Below are 15,690 nucleotides of genomic sequence, written 5' to 3' on the forward strand. Positions count from 1 at the left end.
CAGCCCCCTTCAGGCTAATCAGTCCCTCACTGTCTTCCACCACCCGGATCTTCTGCTATGAGTCCTGGTAATTCAGCCAGTCAGCGCTGTCCAGCCGCATGCCGCTCCCACAGCCAGGAACATTCTGCACCAGCGCAATAGTGCTGCACAGGTGTAGTACGCTCCTGGCGGCGGAGTGTGTGCATGCGCACTACGCCTCACTGGCTCAAGTACCTGGACTCATAGCAGAAGATCCAGGTGGTGGAGGAGGACAACGAGGGACTGATTATCCTGGAGGAAGCCCCAGGTATGTATAAAACTTTAATTTCATCTGTCTCAGGTTTACTTTGTTACACAGTAGTACTATACTCTACATATGCACTCCCCACAGAGCTGCAGGGAATCCACTGAGAATGCTGTGCACATTGAACACAGAGGTGTTGTCTGTTTACAATCTCCTCATTCCCCTGCAGAGTACCTGCACATCATTCTTACATGTACCCACACTTACATTGCCTAGGGCCTGATAGATGTTCTTTGTTCCATTTTGTACCTTTTACAAGTACTCTTACCAAGGACTAGTTTTAGTCTAAAGGGAATAAATATAGTAGTCTACATATCCTTCTCACTTCAGTTGTCTTGTAAAATTCCTAAGCGTTGGCAGTTAAGAGACGAATTTCATGTTACATACTTTTAATCAACAAAATTGTAATATGCAAATTAGAGGAGTCGGAGTCGTGGAGTCGGAGTCGGAGTCGGTGGAATCCTAAACTGAGGAGTCGGAGTCGGAGTCGGTGGATTTTTGGACCGACTCCACAGCCCTGGATTTTTAGCAACAAATATCAGCAAGGAGCAAGCTACTAACAAGAGCCTAACTAAGCTTTCCCTATCTCTGCAGCAACCTCTCTTCCCTTCTCTCACTAATAACAGCAGCAGGCAGAGTGAGAACATAGCCGACGCTGCTGCCTTTTATAAGGGGGGGGGGTCGAGGAGGGAGTGCAGCCTGATTGGCTGCCACGTGTCTGCTGACTGTGATGTAGAGGGTCAAAGTTTAGCCTAATGATGTGGTAAAGGGTGCGGGTCGAACGCGCTAAAGGTTCGCGCTGCCATCTGAGAGTTAAGTGAGGTGCCAGAATCAGAGCAGGAGGAGGAAAATATGTCACGGTTCCGTGCGGAAGCTGAGGAAGATGAGGTGTTCTGTGTTAAATAGTCAACTACGTCCTGCCAATCTTGGGAGTTGATGGCACGTGCCTTCTGAACACTGTACTTTGGTCCAGGGCCACACAAAATCACGCCAGCACGACCTCGAACAGACCTGCTGGGTGGCCTGTCTCTGGCTCTGCCTCTGCCTGTTTTGTCCATATTGAGGGGGATGGAGTAAAAGGTATGCACTGACTTGACTAATACAATGTGCAGCCACAGATATGCAGTGAAAGGTACTGACTGCTGGTATAATACAATGTGCAGGCACACAGATGCAGTGAAAGGTACTAACTGTTGGTATAATACAATGTGCAGTCACGCAGATGCAGTGAAAAGGTATGCACTGACTGGTATAATAATACAATGTGCAGTCACACAGGTGCAGCGAAAAGGTATGCAGTGACTACTGGTGGTATCATACAATATGCAGTCACACAGGTGCAGTGACTGCACCTGTGTGATTGCACATTGTATCATACCACCAGCAGTCACTGCACCTGTGTGACTGCACATTCTATCATACCACCAGTAGTCACTGCATACCTTTTCACTGCACCTGTGTGACTGCAGTACTGCACATTGTATTATACCAGCAGTCATTGCATACCTTTTCACTGTACCTGTGTTTGCACATTGTATCATACCACCAGCAGTGAAAAGGTATTCAAAGACTGCTAGTATAATACAATATGCAGTACTGCAGTCACACAGGTGCAGTAAAAAGGTATGCAGTGACTGCTGGTGGTATGATACAATGTGCAGTGACACAGGTACATTGAAAAGGTATGCTTGACTGCTGGTGGTATGATACAATGTGCAGTCACACAGGTGCAGTGAAAAGGTGTGCTGAATGTGCTGAGCCTGGCACAGTATAGCAATTAGCAAGGGCCAGCTACGAAAGACAGGGCTGTATATGCAGTGTCAGTGGGCCACACAAAAAAAAAATCAAAAAAAAATCACAACAACATTAGCTCTCAAAAGAGCTGTTTTGGTGGTGATTTTCAGCAACAAATATCAGCAAGGAGAAAGCTAACAAGAGCCTAACTACGCTTTCCCTATTTCTGCAGCAACCTCTCTTCCCTTCTCTCACTAATAACAGCAGCAGGCAGAGTGAGAACATAGCCAATGCTGCTGCCTTTTATAAAGGGGCAGGGGGGGGCTCCAGGAGGGAGTGCAGCCCGATTGGCTGCCATGTGTCTGCTGACGGTGATGTAGAGGGTCAAAGTTTAGCCCAGTGATGTGGTATAGGGTGCGGGTCAAACTCGCTAAAGGTTCGCGGTTCGATGCGAACGCTAATCCGTGTTCATGCTAATAAGTTTGCGTGCGAACCGTTTGGGCCATCTCTAGTCTACTGGTGATTTTGATTTGACATAAGTCAGCACATAACGTGTCTGGCAACAGGGAGGGGGGACAGTTCCCCCCCCCCCTCACCTCGAACTCTCCCCTCAGCGCTCCCCTCCATCTATCACTGGCAGCGGCAGGCAGGCAGGACACATACCTCCATCCACCACAGAAGGTTCTGATCTCTAAATGCTTCACACTACTTCCTGTTTAAACAGGAAGTAGTGTGAAGTACTTAGAGATCAGAGACGTCCGTGGTGGATGGAGATATGTGTCCTGCATGCCGCCGCTGCCAGTGATAGATGCAAGAGGGGAGTGCTTAGGGTAGAGTCTGAGGTGGGGGGGGGCTCCCTGCCAATGCGCATTGCTCTCCCCTCATGCTGTGACCCCTCCTGCCCCCAAAAACAGCCCTGAGAGGGCCCCAGAGGTGCCCCGGGCCCCACCGCGGGTGCAGGAGCTGCATCCCCTATTGTTACACCCCTGATTTCAGCTTCCCAGAACATTTTCGAGTAACCGGTAGGGATGAGGGAAACCGTCACGGTGGTTATTAGCTGAAGCTTGCCGAGAAGTCCGGACATCTGCGGCCACCCACACTGTGTTGCTGCGGCCTGCCCAGAACTTCGCAACCACAGCCTGGCTAGTAGGCGGCTAAGTCACTGGCCCAGAACGCTAATCAGATGCTTGGACTCTGGTGTGACTCCACTGGCTGCATGCTTGTTGCAGGTGTGGGACTCAAAAAACAGCTAAAGCCAAAAACTCAGCATGACACCCAGGCAACCGGCATTGTTTATAAGAGAATGGAGATCGCAGCCTCCACATTCCTCCACCTTAAACTAATAGAACTAACTTCCTTAACAATCGACACATACTCTTCATTTCACCTTCAAGATCCAGGCCAACATCCCCCCTCCCCTGGAAAACCTTCAGCAGACACCAATTTGCCAGGACCCTGCCAATAACTGCTAGCTCCCCCGCAAGCTTCCCTAAATCCAGATCCTCCAGGCTGGGTAGCCATTGTGCTATTATAGATTATCTGAAAATTTCCAGTAGGGTTTTTAAGAATTTCAAGCGGAGCTAAAAGGGTCTCTCCGACATCAGCCTTCAACACAATAGAAAAGTTTGACAACACATCTGCGGAAAATAGATAGTTGCTCAGAAAAGCCATCTTGTGCTCTCCTCGCGCTATTGTGGGGGTAATGAGCTTAAATTGGCCCAAAACAGAAAAACACGACAACAATAGCTGCACAGAGACATCATTTCTAACATCTTAGACATCTCACACTGAATTATATGTTGGGCATCGGGGTTTAGAAAATAGTCTCAATGCTTTTCATCCGTTATATTGTTAGTGCAAACGGAGTATTTTCCAGCATCGGCGACGTTCGTTTTTGTTGTTTATTTTTTTACGGCCATTGTGCGGCTAAAAGCATCTTGCAAGACTGCAGAGAAGACACTAACCTTCAGAGAGACGGTACCTATTGCCTTCCACTGCTTCCCACTCGCGAGATAAGGTACTATTATCTCATAATGTCCGTAGTTCTCGCTTTCCGGCTGCTTTCGTGATGATCCATATTTACGGTCCGCATTCTCACCTAGATAAAAAAGAAAGAAAAGAATCTCGATTTAGCATGTTGCCGCTTGGAAAACACAGACGTCGCTGTTTAGATGACTTTGCAGAGTCGCGGCAAGATTAATATGTTCTGGGAAATCTTTTAATAAATCAAATCAATTAAACGTTTTCCAGCCGGTTTGCTTTGTAGGGCCGTAGCGAAAATCATTGTTCTATGACAAGGTGAAACAAGAAAAGGAACGCACAGCGCAGGAAACTGCTTAGCAGAAAAGACAAATGGTAAAAAAAGTTTCACAAGCATAATAGAAACAGTTATGAGAATTGTTTTTGTTTCTTGGTTTGAAGGGAGCCTGAAATAAACTTGTATACAAACTGTACCTTCTGAGGCGTCTCTCAGTGAGAGCTGGAGCACTGCAATTTCAGTAGATCTAAAACCTTATACGCATGCTAGATGTTTCTTGGCCTAGGCGAACTATCAGGGCTGCCTACAGCAAGAAACCAGCATGTTTAGAGTAGCCCCCAATCCACCTCGATGAGTTAGCTAAGACACCAGCAGGCCGAAGGCATGTTGTTCGTCCTGCCAGCCCCAGCTGAGGGTAGATATTAGCAATAATCGTAATCAGCTAATTAGGATGACATGACATGTACATTTTCACAATTACGCCCATGTATATTCACAATTTGAAAATTCAACTGATTTCGTATAATCAATTGTAATTTTGCATAACTTTGATGTAATTTTCACGTACCCGTATATCTTAGAATATAAGTCGACCTCATATATAAGTTGACTCCAACATTTGACCCTCATAAGCTGGAATTTTTTTATTGACTCAAGTATAAGTCTACCCAGCAAAGTTAATGGCTGCACTTGGGGACCAGGAAGAATTAACAGCTGCACTTGGGGCCCAGGAGGGGTTACTGACTGCATTGCATACAGTATTGTAGCCATTAACCCCTCCCGTCCCTTAAGTGCAGCTAATAACTCCTCCAGGCCCCAAGTGAAGCAATTATTCTCTCCCCTTCCTGCAGCGGCGCCCATTATCTTTCTCCTACCATTTCATTGTTAATTGTTGTGGCCAGGACTTTCAGACCTGTGTTTTCTTGGCCTTTCATTCCTCGAGGGTAAATTGCTGTAAATGGGAATGTCAGTTGTCACTTAAAGTGCACACATTACTCAGTGTTGCCCATGACTCATGTATTGTATAAGTCGACCCCTATACTTTTATTTTAGTGAATTAGACTCAAATTTCTAGACCTATAGTCGAGTGTATACAGTCATTTCGAGCAGCGAATAGCAAAGTCTCCATACATTCTATTGTCACGAAAATTGGGACATATTAAGGAGAATAGTGGGTAAAAAAAACATTTTTCCTTTGCATTTTTAAAATGAATTTTCTCAAGAACTACAAGGTCTTTAAAAAAAATCCCTTGCACTCACTATTCTCCTTAATATATGTAGGCCTGGAACCCACAACAAATCGCTATCGCTAATCACAATCGCTAGCGATTTGTATGAGCATTTTGTAAGCGATTTCATGAGGGTTTTTGGTAGCTATTTTAAAAAGTATAAGGTTTTTGCCAGCGGTTGTGTATGGATAAGCAATTAGCGTTTTTAATTTTGATTGGTCCTTTTAAATAATTTTAATTTGTTTACAGTGTGCTGTGCAGTACCTTCAAAACGCTAGCAAAATCGCTCTGTGTAGGTTTTGATGAGCGATTACGCCAGCGTTTATATACTTTACATCGCAGAAACGCTAATGCTAAGTGTGAAAAATGCTGCGTGTCCTGCGTTTGGGGGTTTGGTAATCGCAATCGCTCCAGTGGAATTTGACCCATCTATTAACATTAGCTGAGCGTTTAGGGAAACCGCTAGCGGTTTGAATCGCTCCCTAAACCCTCAGAAAATCGATCTAGTGGGTTCCAGCCCTTACAAATGTTTACAATTCTAGATTAACCACTTCGGGACCAGCACCCTCTGACCCCTTAAGGACCAGTAAACCGCCGCTTCCTGACGAATCGCCGCTGAAATCCGACGGTCACGCTGCTTTGTCCCCGCCGCAGGCTGCTCTCTCTGCCGTTGCTATGACGGCAGAGCGCTGTGTGCCGGTCAGGAGCTGCTTTCATTGGCTCCTGACCCTGTCACTCCATGTAAGCCAATGGGAACGGCTTACATGAATGACAGGGCCAGGGGCCAATGAAAACGGCTCCTGCCCGGCTCACAGTGCTCTGCCGTCATAGAGGCGGCAGGGCAGCATATTGCAGCGGAGATCGAGCGGCGACAGCGGCGGGGACGGGCGGGGGCACGCGGTCAATGGGACGTAGAGTTTACGTCAGGTCAGAACCGCAGCGTCCCCTGCTCGCCGTAGATTCATACTGCGGCGGTCCGCAGGTAGTTAAAATAAATTACGATTTTTCCGGAAATTTTGCATTATGATTTTACATTGTAATTGCAAATTTTGATGCAAAATGACATCTAGGCAAAATGTATGCTCATCACTAGTAGATATAGGATTTCTCATAATTTCTTCCTGTGATAAGATATTCCACTTTTTAAAGCACCCCTGAACTTCCTCCGTGGTGCCGCTCAGCAAGATCACCAGATGCATGCGGCAGCACGCAACAAACTTCCGGCTGAGATCCTTGAGAGGGGTACAAAAGCAACAATTGAGGGGGACCCGAAGGATACAGAGGGATCTGAAAGACGATAAGAGGACTGGAAAAAAAATCCAGGTAAGAAAAAAAAAATGTCCACTTTTTTCCCCCTTATGGTTTAGGTGTGCTTTAATGGATTTCTTTATAAACGGGTGGCAGAATACCCTTTCCTCCATATGCAGTTGATATCCTTTTGTCCTTTGCTAATAACATTTTGGGACAGGGGCGTAGCAATAGGGGTTGCAGAGGTTGCGACCGCACCGGGGCCCCGAAGGGCCCTCCCTCAACTACAGTATTAGCTCTCTATTGGTCCTGTGCTCATAATCACTTCTATAGATACTTTAAATAGTGGTAATCATAAACAAACTGCTCCTCATTCCCTTCTTGCACCCCTGACACTGTAGTTGCCATTGGCAGGTTTTGGTGCTCCTTATCAATTGTTATGTATAGAGTGCTTGGGGGGCCCCATTGTAAAACTTGCATCGAGGACCACAGCTCCTTAGCTACGCCACTGTTTTGGGATGCATTAAAAGGGAAATAAAAACTCAAGATGCTAGCATAATATTGCCTCTGTTTAACTCTCTAGTAAGGCCACATCTGGAATATGGAATTCAGTTCTGGGCACCACATTACAAAAAAGATATTGCAGTTTTAGAGCAGGTGCAGAGACGAGCTACAAAATTGATACGTGGGATGGAAGGTCTCGCTTACCAAGAAAGGTTAGATAAACTGGGTTTATTTAGTCTAGAGAAAAGACGACTTAGAGGAGATCTAATTAACATGTATAAATACATCAGAGGGCAATATAATAGCTTGGCGGATGAGCTTTTTGTCCCTAGGCCTTCTCAAAGGACTAGAGGACATGATCTGCGCATGGAGGAAAAACGTTTTAGCCATTTATTTAGCAAAGTGTTCTTTACAGTAAGAATGATTAAGATGTGGAATGCATTGCCACAGGAAGTCGTTATGGCAAACTCTATATCTGCATTGAAAGGGGGATTAGATGCTTTCCTTGCATTGAAAGACATCCATGGCTACAATTACTAGGTAATGCCTAATTATTATTATTATTATTATTAATTTATAAAGCGCCAACATATTCCGTGGCGCTGTACAAAGTAAGAAACAAACATGGGGTACATAATAATACAGACAATGGTGTACACCAATATACAAGATACATAATTAGTGACAAAATACAAAGAATGATACAAAATACAAATTATCGAATTGGTAATGACAGTGATAAAATTAACATGATGAATAAAATGTATAATGGTTACCAAGACACAAAAGGGGGAGAGAGCCCTGCCCTTGCGAGCTTACAATCTAAAGGGAATGGGGGGGGGGGGGGGGGGACAGGAGGAGGGGTAGTATGCAGCAAATATATAGAGGCTTTGTGTTTTAGGATACCTAGTAGGAGTGCAATTTGGTCTTAGTACAAAGGGAAGTGGCCTAAGGTAGCGCATATGCTTGTCGGAACAAGTGTGTTTTTAGAGAGCGTTTAAAGGTAACAAAGGTTGGTGAGTGATGGATGTGTTGTGGGAGGGCGTTCCAGAGGAGGGGTGAAGCGCGTGCGAAGTCTTGTAAACGTAAATGTGAGGAGTTGATTCTAGAGGAGGACAACAGAAGATCATGTGCCGATCTGAGATTTCGATTGGGTTTGTATCTGGAGATTAGTGAGGATATGTTTCCCGGGGAGAGAGATTGTGGAGAGCTTTGTAGGTTAGGAGTTTGAACTGAATCCTCTGGTTAATTTGCAGCCAGTGAAGAGCTTGACAAAGAGGGTCGGCAGAGGAAGATCGAGAAGAAAGATGAATGAGACGAGCAGCTGAGTTCAGTACCGACTGGAGCGGGGCCAGTTTGTTAGACGGTAGTCCACAAAGTAGTACGTTGCAGACGAGAAATTATGAGAGCATGTATTAACATTTTAGTTGTGTCTTGAGTGAGAAAGGGACGATGCGAGATATGTTTTTGAGTTGGAGATGGCAGGAGCTGGTTATCAGGCATGCTCAGATGTACCAAAATTCGGTTCGGGTACATTCGAATTCGGGTCCGCATGACATTCGAATTCGCCTTCGACCACGAAATTCGGTTCGAATTCATATTCGGTTTGGGGTTACGCCTCAAAATTCGGTGAAAATTCGTGTTCGCGAATTTGGGGTTTTTTTGTGTGTTATTTTAAAAGGGAATTCACATTGAAATAGGTGTACTTAAAAAAACAAAACTAAAAACGTGACGAGTGGCACTGGCAGCAGGCAATGCATTGTGTGGACCCTGGCGGTGGGACAACTGACAGCAGGAGGATAAATACAGCAGCAGCAGGAGGAGGAGTGACGCGTGGCACTTGCAGCAGGCAATGTATTGTGTTGACCCTGGCGGTGGGACCACTGACAGCAGGAGGATAAATACAACAGCAGCAGGAGGAGGAGGAGGAGTGACGTGTGTGTGGCACTGGCAGCAGGCAATGCATAGTGTGGACCCTGGCGGTGGGACCACTGACAGCAGCAGTATAAAAACAGCAGCAGTAGGAGGAGGAGTGACGTGTGGCACTGGCAGAAGGCAATGCATAGTGTGGACCCTGGTGGTGGGACCACTGACAGCAGCAGGATAAATACAACAGCAGCAGTAGGACACACACTACGGATGATAATAAAATCACACAGTAAAAGGGAAAAAAAAAATATAAGTGAATGGGTACTAGTAGACTTGTAGTATAGTAGTAGACACTAGTAGTAGTACACATGCACGCAGGTAACTAAGAAACACCTAGCGTACTACGCTACAAGTAAGTCGTGCGGCAGACAGTCGGTGACAATTACAAACGGTCACACACGGTCAGACGCAATCAATCAATAGGCTTGGGCAGGTGACAGACAGTCACAGGTCAGGTCACTCACAACGGATGCTGGTGGTGGCCTGTCACAGTCAGTAACTAACTAACACAGTACTGAAACTAATAAAGTAACAGACTACAGCAGTAATAATTAACTAAACTAGTACTACTAAGTACACAACTAACTAGAATCCCTAACCTACCTAAGCTAGTAGTAGGCTAAGTAAGGCTACCTAGGCTAGCAGGCCTAGCCTGCACACAGACTAACACTAGCCTAGCACAGTATACACTGTACACTAGCTGACTAAAAACAATCAAAATACTAGCTAACTACATAAGACAACAATAAATGTGTTTAGGGGGTGTTTAAGAAGCAAAACGCTAGGTTTAGCAGTGAAAAGCACTTGCTCAGACACAGCACAGCATTGAAGAATCTCTCAGTACCAGCAGCAGTCACACAAGTGCGTGGCTCGTCAACATGGCCGCCGCCTTATATAGAGGAGGGGAGGGCCAGGCTCCCCTCCTCTGATTGGTTGCTAGGGTTGCCAGGTCCTCGGCAGGAGGACTTCTGATTGGCCCAATCACGTCATCCCCGAATCCCAAAGCTGAAACCGAACCCACAGCTCCATCCGACCGAATTCTAGTGCGCACATTCGGCAGGCTTCGTATTCGGGTTCGGCTCGGATTGCAGCATTCGGGTTCGGGTACGCATGCGGCAAACCCAAAAAACACCCCCGAATTTTTCGGGGAAACTTCGCATTCGGGGTCCTGCTGAGCAACCCTGCTGGTTATGGAGTGAACATGTGGAATAAAAGAGAGATGAGTCGAATATCACCCCCAAGCACCGAGCTTTGGGAACTGAAGTTATGGAAGTGTTATTAACATTTATTGTAACTTCAGGCAGGGAGGTGGACAGAGACGGTGGAAAAATTATTAGTTCTGTTTTACTCATATTAAGTTTTAGGAAGCGAGAGGACATGAAGGAGGATATAGCAGACAAGCAGTCAGGAACACGTTTAAGGAGGGAGTTAAGGTCTGGGGCAGAGAGGTACAGTTGTGTATCATCTGCATAGAGGTGGTATTGAAACCCGAATGAGTTGATTAAATCACCAAGACCATGCATGTAGATGGAAAAGAGGAGGGGGCCAAAGACAGAGCCTTGGGGAACCCCAACAGACAAAGCATGAGGAGAAGAGATCTGATCTGAGTAGGATGATGTTGATCCAGGGATTTTTATCTGATCGCTATCTGGAGTCGGGAAGGAATTTTTTTTTCCCATTTGGGGCTGATTAGACCATGCCTTGTAAGGGTTTTTCGCCTTCCTCTGGATCAACAGGGATATGTGAGGGAGCAGGCTGGTGTTGTACTTTGTTCTCTGGTTGAACTCGATGGACATGTGTCTTTTTTCAACCCAAATAACTATGTAACTATGTAACTTTGCACTGACCCAGGGATACAAGTTTCCTAGTCTATGTATTAAAATTTGCATTTATGCATCCAGGTCTAGAGATACAGTGGGTTGCAAAAGTATTCGGCCCCCTTTAAGTTTTCCACATTTTGTCACATTTCTGCCACAAACATGCATCAATTTTATTGGAATTCCATGTGAAAGACCAATACAAAGTGATGTACATGTGAGAAGTGGAAGGAAAATCATACATTATTCCAAACATTTTTTACAAATAAATAACTGCAAAGTGGGGTGTGCGTAATTATTCGGCCCCCTGAGTCAATACTTTGTAGAACCACCTTTTGCTGCAATTACAGCTGCCAGTCTTTTAGGGTCTGTCTCTACCAGCTTAGCACATCTAGAGACTGAAATCCTTGCCCATTCTTCTTTGCAAAACGGCTCCAGCTCAGTCAGATTAGATGGACAGAGTTTGTGAACAGCAGTTTTCAGATCTTGCCACAGATTCTCGATTGGATTTAGATCTGGACTTTGACTGGGCCATTCTAACACATAGATATGTTTTGTTTTAAACCATTCCATTGTTGCCCTGACTTTATGTTTAGGGTCGTTCTGCTGGAAGGTGAACCTCCGCCCCAGTCTCAAGTCTTTTGCCGTCTCCAAGAGGTTTTCTTCCACGTTTGCCCTGTATTTGGCTCCATCCATCTTCCCATCAACTCTGACCAGCTTCCCTGTCCCTGCTGAAGAGAAGCACCCCCCGAGCATGATGCTGCCACCTCCATATTTGACAGTGGGGATGGTGTGTTCAGAGTGATGTGCATTTTGGTCTCATCTGACCAGAGCACCTTCTTCCACATGGTTGCTGTGTCCCCCACATGGTTTGTGGCAAACTGCAAACGGGACTTCTTATGCTATCTGTTAACAATGCCTTTCTTCTTGCCACTCTTCCATAAAGGTCAACTGTGTACAGTGCATGACTAATAGTTGTCCTATGGACAGAGTCTCCCACCTGAGCTGTAGATCTCTGCAGTTCCTCCAGAGTCACCATGGGCCTCTTGACTGCATTTCTGATCAGCGCTCTCCTTGTTCGGCCTGTGAGTTTAGGTGGATGGCCTTGTCTTGGTAGGTTTACAGTTGTGCCATACTCCTTCCATTTCTGACTGATCGCTTGAACAGTGCTCCGTGGGATGTTCAAGGCTTTGGAAATCTTTTTGTAGCCTAAGCCTGCTTTACATTTCTCAATAACTTTATCCCTGACCTGTCTGGTGTGTTCTTTGGACTTCACGGTGTAGTTGCTCCCAATATTCTCTTAGCCAACCTCTGAGGCCCTCACAGAGCAGCTGTATTTGTACTGACATTAGATTACGCACAGGTGCACTCTATTTAGTCATTAGCACTCATCAGGCAATGTCTATAGGCAACTGACTGCACTCAGATCAAAGGGGGCCGAATAATTACGCACGCCCCACTTTACAGTTATTGATTTGTAAAAAATGTTTGGAATCATGTATGATTTTCTTTCCACTTCTCACATGTACACTACTTTGTATTGGTCTTTCACGTGGAATTCCAATAAAATTGATGCATGTTTGTGGCAGTAATGTGACAAAATGTGGAAAACTTTTGCAAGCCAATATATAATCACATTGGTGGCCTATATCTCCTGCCTGGCAGGAATGGATAAAGATGAAATGGGGCCTTTGCAAGATAGCAATGTTTGCTCACTGCTGATGGTCACCTGGCTTTCTTAGTAAGATTGGTGGGGGCTAGCATCCACTAGGTCCCTAGACTCTCTCCAGGCCCTAGGCAAGTGCCTAGGATTGCCTTGTGGATGATCCAGCTTTGTCTGTTGGCATGCACAAGGCTGCGCGGATTCAATACGGGCACTTCTATCTGCCACCGCTGTGACAGGGACAAGCAAAATAGAGGACTGCACACTTACCCCCGAAGGTAATTACCCCCAAAGTGATAAATGCTTGCTGCACCCCCCCCCCCCCTCCTTCCAATAACCCACACCGTTTACAATCGATCAACCGTGAGGCAACTTAGGCAGGTGCCTGTGGCTTAGTGGGTGCTCAACTGCCACTTTCTCTGCCCCATCCCCCACCTCAGATTGTCAAAAGGACCATCAGCATGAACCAATGCTACAACCTTCCGTAGTACCCCCATTTATCTTAATCTATTATTGCTACAAATGATGACCAAGGTTAGGAAGACATTTAGCGTTGGGGTTTACAGGGAACCTAAAGCAAGAGGGATATGGAGGTTGACATTTATTTTCTTTTAAACAATGCATATTGCCTGGCTGTCCTGCCGATCCTCTGTCCCTATTACTTTTAGCCATAGCCCCTGAACAAGCATGCAGATCAGATGTGACTGAATATAATCTGAGAAGGTTGGCTGCATGCTTGTGTCAGGTGTGTGATTCAGTCACTACTGACCAGAAAGAAGAGCAGGGCTGCCAGGCAACTGGTATTGTTTAACAGGAAATAAACATGGCAGCTGCCATAACCCTCTCACCTTGGGTTCCTTTTTACATTGTGACTTTGCTATTATACTGCATGTTAAGCTGACCAAAAGGCAGACCAGAGCTAGAGATAAGGAGATAATGATTCCAAGTTACATGCAAATTTAATGTAAATTGCATGCAACTTGGAAATGGGCCAATCAAATGCACCTACTGTCGATTTGGATTGGCCCAATTCTGCATATAATTTGCATTAAATGTGCATGCAACACAGAATTATCTCATTGACTCTCGGATGACTCAACACACCGCGCTACCAGGAAGTGAGGGAGATGCAGGGAACTCTGGAATTCAGGCTGCAGACAGAGTGTGTGCAGAGCATAGCAGTGCAGCTGTGGGCAAGGAGAGATGATTAACTGACATGTGACCTCTTATCTCTCATGAGTCCTTCCGCCCTTCTGATTTTACTGCCCAAGGCCATGTCCTTTGTGGCCTTCCCAGAAACCCGTCCCTGCTCTCTCTAATGAGGACACATTCTGTATTTCCTCCATTAGGGTCTATAGCACCGCTAGGCAAACTACGGCCCATGGGCCGAATCCAGCCCGCGTGCGCTGCTCTCCGACCCTCCGACTGGCGGCCAGATTCCCCTCCTTTCTCCCTCCCTCTGTGAAAAGTTGCAAGCGGGCAATGGAGGATTTGAAACTCGCTCACTGATGTCCCACGTCTCCATGGCAACAGGGCGTCACATGGCGTGACGTCAGGACGCGCTAGTGTGCAATACGCTGGCACGTCCTGATGTCACGCCATGTGACACCCTGTTGCCATGGAGATGCGATGCGCGTAATCGGTGAGCGAGGCCAGTTTCAAATCCCCCACTACCCGCTCGCAACTTTTCACGGAGGGAGGGGGGTTGGAATTTCTGGTATGCGGCCCATGATCCGTACAATGTGGCCCGGGACGCATAAAGTTTGCCCAGGCCTGGTCTATAGCAACATATATCCTTATCCCCAGCCAAAAATTGAAAAGGTTTTCTTTTTTTTCCCCTTAGCCAAAGAGCATCTGGAAGAAATCCTGTCTCGTTACTATGACTCTGCAATGCACAACTTCGCTTCCCATCAGAAGAATCAGACATGCACTGATTTATACGGTGAATTCTGCGCACTTAGCCCGTATAAAGGGGTGTAAAAAGCATCTATCAATCCTGATTCTGCACATGTGGAATATGGATTTACTGCCGTCCTGCGCTCACAGATTCAGCTTGTGCTGCAGTGAATAGAGAGCTGGCCAGAGATGTAATTTTTAGGGTGATCTGTATATTGAAGTAGAAAAAAAAATTAGTTCTGGTTGAACTCGATGGACGTATGTCTTTTTTCAACCCAAATAACTATGTAACTAAGTGTTTGAATCCAGGCAATACTATAGAAGAGAAACCATTTTAAGCTTTGTACACACACTGAACTATTCTTACCCTTAACATTCGTTCAATTCTAAGGGTATGTACAGACATACGATAACGATCGTTCGTTCTGAACGACGAACGATGTTAAAGGAGGTATCGGCCGATGATCGTTTGAAGAAAGGCTACTTTGAACATCGTTCGTGTACGAACGATCTTGGAACGAGCGTTGCGTGCGCAACATGATGTATAAACTGATTTCAAACACAAGTGTCAAAAAGAACTGTTTGAGCATGTGCAAAGCTTTGAGAACAAACGATCAACGACCGATCGTTGTACAGACATTACTTTTTGAACGATGGTCGTTGAAAAAGATCTGGCAGAATGGATCGTTCTTTACCAACGACATATCTCGTTGGTCGATCGTTTTAATGATCGTTTGTGCACTTTTTACAAACGATCGTCGGGCAATGTCGTCGGTAACGATCGTTTCAAACGACTATAGTCGCATGTCTGTACGCACCCTAAGGGTGACAGTTTGAGGGCCTGAGTACTGTACAGGCACATGGTTTGGTCAAAGGCAGGCCACACATACTGTTAAATGGAGGAGAGGAGGAGCAACAGGCGGAGCATAAGGGAGCAGTATCTCAAGGGGTGGGGTTAGTAATAAGACCCATATTAAGTGGCTCATATACGGTAGTTAGAATGTCACTATTAGTTCCTAACACGCTGTACCCAAACTTAGTCACTATTCACACAAATATAAAGTGTTCCTACAAATACATAGCTCCCAACTGTCCCTTTTTCGGAGGGACAGTCCCTCTTTGGCAACCCT

At 45.8% G+C, this 15,690-nt stretch overlaps 1 long non-coding RNA gene across 2 annotated transcripts in view; it reads left to right on the forward strand.

Moving 5' to 3' along the window:
• The window catches only part of LOC137535950 (uncharacterized), a 49,159-nt gene extending 34,420 nt beyond the window's left edge, over positions 1–14,739 (forward strand). For both annotated transcript variants that reach the window (XR_011024483.1, XR_011024484.1), the window contains exons 2-3: positions 6,653–6,826; positions 14,508–14,739. This is a non-coding gene — a long non-coding RNA (uncharacterized lncRNA). The remainder of the gene's footprint in view (positions 1–6,652; positions 6,827–14,507) is intronic.
• Positions 14,740–15,690: the final 951 nt, after the last annotated feature.

This window comes from Hyperolius riggenbachi, chromosome 10 (assembly GCF_040937935.1).
Source record: "Hyperolius riggenbachi isolate aHypRig1 chromosome 10, aHypRig1.pri, whole genome shotgun sequence".
NCBI lineage: Eukaryota > Metazoa > Chordata > Amphibia > Anura > Hyperoliidae > Hyperolius > Hyperolius riggenbachi.